Here is a 5,460-nt window from a genome sequence, read left to right as displayed (position 1 = left end):
GAACCTTAATACCATGTGACTCACCTCTAGCGAGCTGGTGACGTCAAGGCAACGCTGATTAGCTTATGGCACCACAAAAACCTGCTGACCTCCAAGGTTAGCTAAAACCGTTAAAACCGGTTAATACCCAAAGAAGAAGAAGAAGAAGAAGAAGAAGAAGGTTAGCTAAAAATGCAAAACGCGGCAATCCTGATGCTGGTCTTATGTGGAACGGCTTTTTATTAGTGTGGAATGGACGTATCATAAATGGACGGTCTGGGTACTTATCTTCAATATATTTGTTCGGGAGCTGTTTTATAAATGAGGTTAAGGACAACTTTGTTTCAGGTAAGTTTCATTTTACAGCATTTCACTTTTTTTGTTATGATAATATATAAACATACAAAATTATTTACAGTATTGGTTTGTTGTTAATAGTTTTCTTCTGGAAACAGTATAAACATCACACACACCAAAACATGGAAAACATCTAGGCCTATTGTAAAATGAAATAAATGGCAGTCAGTGGAGAAAGATGCTTTTTGTAGCTTTATGGTTATTATGGTACAAACAGTGATGGGTAGTAACTGATTACATGTAATCTGGATTATGTAATCAGATTCCAAAAATTAAGTACTTGTAATTATATTAGATTACATTTTAAAATACTTGTAATCAGACTACAGTTACTTTTCTGTTGATTACATATTATTCTCACAATGGCAAATTATTCATATTTCATTGATTCTACTTCTTTGCTATATTTTAAATATTCATTTCTATAAATGTCTTCTGCTTATATATGTTCAGAAGCTCTTCCAGATTTGTGTAATTGCACACACAGACCAGCCACTAGTCATGTGACTATCACTGAAAACTAAGAGCCACACAGCATTTGATCTCTGCAGATATCATTTCACTTCTATGAAGTGTTTTCTTATCATTGCATATCTAATCAACTCCTGACGAACACATTAATTATTATTTGAATCATCACTCAGTGAGTCATTTAACCACGTATTACTGTCTCTGGAAGGCTTTTGTCTTTGAAACACATTAAAATGTACAAATTCATGTCATTTAAAATTTACATGCAATGCAGGGATTCCCCAACATTTTTTGTCAGCTGAACCTCTTTGCCCTAATATATTTACTTGAAGTAAGCCCTGAGATTTTAAGTTGTCAATAATAAAATTAAGCCAATAATAACAATTTCATGGTTCTCTGAAATTGGTCACATGACAGGTAAATGTAAAATGTTTTTTTAAAAAAAAAAGGTAAAATGTTAAAAATCTTTTTTTAGTATTTTGGGTTTTTTTTTATTTATTTTAAAATTATTCGTTGATTATATTTATTAATTATGAATTAATTACTTAGTAGCTTTTCATTAAACTAATGAACCCCTGCAGTTCCTTCATGAACCACAGTCTGGGAAAGCCTGATGTAATGTAATATTTAATGTACTTCATGTTGTTAACATGAACAAAGAATGAAATCAATTTTCTTTCTTTTTGTATTTTTATATCAATGGTACAACATTATCCTATTCAAATCAATGTGATAAATGAGTCAGGTCAAAAGTAATCTAAAAAGTAATCAAAAAGTAGTCAGAATACATTACCTAAAATGAGTAATATAGATTACATTACAATTTTTGTAATGGAATCTAGAATAAGTAACTGACTAACATTTGTAAGTGATCTTCCCAGCACTAAATATATAAAGATGTTGATACACAAGATAAGTAGCACCAGTATGTTGCCATGTGCTAAAGTAAAATATACAGTTTGGCTGTCATTTATAAAAATACTTGACTGCTCAATGTTTGAGAGCTGTGTAGTAAAAATTAATTATTTCAACAAAATCAATATTTATCTGGCACAAAACAAGGAGGCTTTCACTTAGAGTGAACTTAGAACTTGATTAATCTCAGTAACATCTTTTCACCAATACGAGTTAATAAGTCACTACTTTTAGATTTTTAGAATCCTTTTTTTTTTTTTTTTTTTTTGACTGTACTGTACATAATTTATGTTGTAGAACAAAACTATAAAGTCTCTTCAAGTCATTTTTACCACAAAACTTTTTTTTTTTTTTTTTTTTCATTTGAAAATGCTAGGTAAAAAGGTGATGTATGTATTCAATGGTGTTTTCAGAAGAATGAAAGGTGGAAAGAGTTCAGAAAACCAGTCATTATTTTGGCAGTTCCATTCATCGGTGCAGAAATCACACATTTCACCTTTAATGGTTCATTGCTATAAAAAAGAAAAACTACTTTGTTCCTGCAAGGTCAGACAAAGACACTAATTAGTTTATTAAGTGGTGAAAGCCAGCTGCTCCCTTTTCACAGGGAACAGAAATGCTGCTATTAAAGGGTTCAAATGATTAATAACCTGGGTGCTACTGCATGTGTATTGCTTATTGTGGATGCACTTGTGTGAATTTTATGTTCCTTGAATATCTTCAAGGAAAAGTGTGCAACCCATATAAAAAAAAAAAAAAAAATGCATATTTTTGTTGAATAGTTAATTGTATTACTGAAATGTGGTGAAGCAGTTACATTCTCCATTAAGAAACGGGATGTGTACCCTTCTGTTATATCAGTCTGACAATATGGGAATCCTAATCTAAAACAATAAATAAAGAGATGTGTCATACAACCGTCCTGACAGTTATGCGTCTGTTAGATCTTAAGTGACGTGCTGCTGTATCTTGTCTCTCCAGTACAGTAGAAAGCATTGTAGTATAGGGGAAATGAAATGATGAATAATAAATGAAGGGTAGCAAAAAGAAATGTCAGGATGTTAACTGTAACAGGATGAGTGACAGACTGTTTTACAGTGACAGGATGCACTAACTAAACGACGATTAATTAATTGGGCATCAAGACACAATTATATGACATGTTCTATTACTTGCATAATCTTATGCACCCTAAAAGTATGTACTTTCCTAAAGGAAGTGCATTGTATAAGTAGATGAATAGGGATGCAGCCTTGGTAGGTGTCATTGCCATCATGCCTTGATGGTACATTGTTAATTTGATGACAGCATCACCTACTGGTCAAAATTTCATAAATATATGAATGCGTCTCAATCAGCTCCCTAGGTTGTATATTGTGTACACTAATTCAGGCACTGGTAAGGACAGTAAGAGTCTTGGCTCACTACACATCGGGACACTGATGGCTGTATTTTCGGCGACATGACAACCTCCTCATTGTGCAATGTCACTACTGGTAGAGCACAGATATCTTTCTGACATTGTTTATTTAATGTTGGCTACAATATGATAAATACTTTGATTGTTAAATGTACCTGCAACATTTAATCCATAAATGAATTATAAATGTTAGCTAGGCCTAGATTGTTTAGTACCTGTCTAGCGATGTATATTTATGCAAAAATATAATTAAAGGTTTGTTTTCTAAAACATCTATCGCATGTCATGATGTGTGTTCAGTTGGCTTGTACGTTTTATGTTTTGTGCTTCAGAATTTCCATTAAGGGTACATAGTGAGCATCAATGCTTCCTGGTATTCATGGTGCATTGTGGGACTATTTATAACGTTTCAGTGCACTGGAAGGATTTTGCGATTGAGACAGCCCTGAAAATATCTCCCTGATCAATGTCCTGACTACTGAACTAGGGAGCTGATTGAGACGCACCCATTGTAAATACAGTGTACACCTGTCCTAAGTCTAACCTTTTTACATTTCTGAGGGCATTTGTAATAGAGCAATTATTAACAACTCTGCTGGTAAAGATGCCAAAAAAAAATATATATATATATATTGTGGCTGTATCTTGGAATCTGGAAATGTTTTTGTGCGCTGACAAACATTTTATGTATCATTGTCACATTACATCATTGCAATGCCCTGAGAATGTCAAATAAATCTGGTTAAAATCTATAAAGTTTTAAATAACGGTTAATTAGAAGGTCTTTTCCTCAATTCACTGCTGGGCTGTGACCAAAACAATCTACGTGATCATAAAAAGTGCATACCATTATTGTGCTTAGCCTTGTAATTGCTGCTTGCAGTTATACTTATTACAACCCGAATTCTGGAAATGTTGGGACGTTTTTTAAATTTGAATAAAATGAAAACTAAAAGACTTTCAAATCACATGAGGCAATATTTTATTCACAATAGAACATAGATAACATAACAAATGTTTAAACTGAGAAATGTTACACTTTTATCCACTAAATGAGCTCATTTCAAATTTGATGCCTGCTACAGGTCTCAAAAAAGTTGGCACGGGGACAACACATGGTGAAAAAGAATGAAATTTTGAAAAGATTCAGCTGGGAGAACATCTAGCAACTAATTAAGTTAATTGATATCAGTACTGTAACATGATTAGCTATAAAAGGGATGTCTTCTCTCAGGCAATCTGTGAAAGAGTGCGTAAAAAGATTGTGGAATACTTTAAAAACAATGTTCCTCAATGTCAAATTGCAAAGGCTTTGCAAATCTCATCATCTACAGTGCATAACATCATAAAAAGATTCAGAGAAACTGGAGAAACTTCGTGCGTAAGGAACAAGGCTGAAGACCTTTATTGGATGCCCGTGGTCTTCGGGCCCTCAGATGACACTGCATCACTCATCGGCATGATTGTGTTAATGACATTACTAAATGGGCCCAGGAATACTTCCAAAAGCCACTGTCGGTAAACACAATCCGCCGTGCCATCTGCAGATGCTAACTAAAGCTCTATCATGCAAAAAGGAAACCATATGTGAACATTGTCCAGAAGCGCCATCGTGTCCTGTGGACCAAGGCTCATTTAAAATGGACTGTTTCAAAGTGGAAAAGTGTTCTATGGTCAGACGAGTCCAAATTTGACATTCTTGTTGGAAATCACGGACGCCGTGTCCTCCGGGCTAAAGAGGAGGGAGACCTTTCAGCGTGTTATCAGCATTCAGTTCAAAAGCCAGCATCTCTGATGGTATGGGGGTGCATAAGTGTATATGGTATGGGCAGCTTGCATGTTTTGGAAGGCACTATGAATGCTGAAAGGTATATAAAGGTTCAGGGAAGGCCTTGTGTATTTCAGCAGGACAATGCAAAACCACATACTGCAGCTATTACAACAGCATGGCTTCGTCGTAGAAGAGTCTGGGTGCTGAATTGGCCTGCCTGCAGTCCAGATCTTTCACCTATAGAGAACATTTGGCGCATCATTAAACGAAAGACAACCATGAACTCTTCAGCAGCTGGAAACCTATATCAGGCAAGAATGGGACCGAATTCCAACACCAGAACTCCAGAAACTCATAACCTCGATGCCCAGACATCTTCAAACTGTTTTGAAAAGAAGAGGAGATGCTACACCATGGTAAAGATGCCCCCGTCCCAACTATTTTGAGACCTGTAGCAGGCATCAAAGTTGAAATGAGCTCATTTTGTGCGTACAATTGTAAAATTCCTCAGTTTAAACATTTGTTATGTTATCTATGTTCTATTGTG

The sequence above is a fragment of the Ctenopharyngodon idella genome, chromosome 21 (genome assembly GCF_019924925.1).
Source record: "Ctenopharyngodon idella isolate HZGC_01 chromosome 21, HZGC01, whole genome shotgun sequence".
NCBI classification, from domain to species: domain Eukaryota; kingdom Metazoa; phylum Chordata; class Actinopteri; order Cypriniformes; family Xenocyprididae; genus Ctenopharyngodon; species Ctenopharyngodon idella.
Note: the sequence above shows the minus strand (reverse complement) of the source record.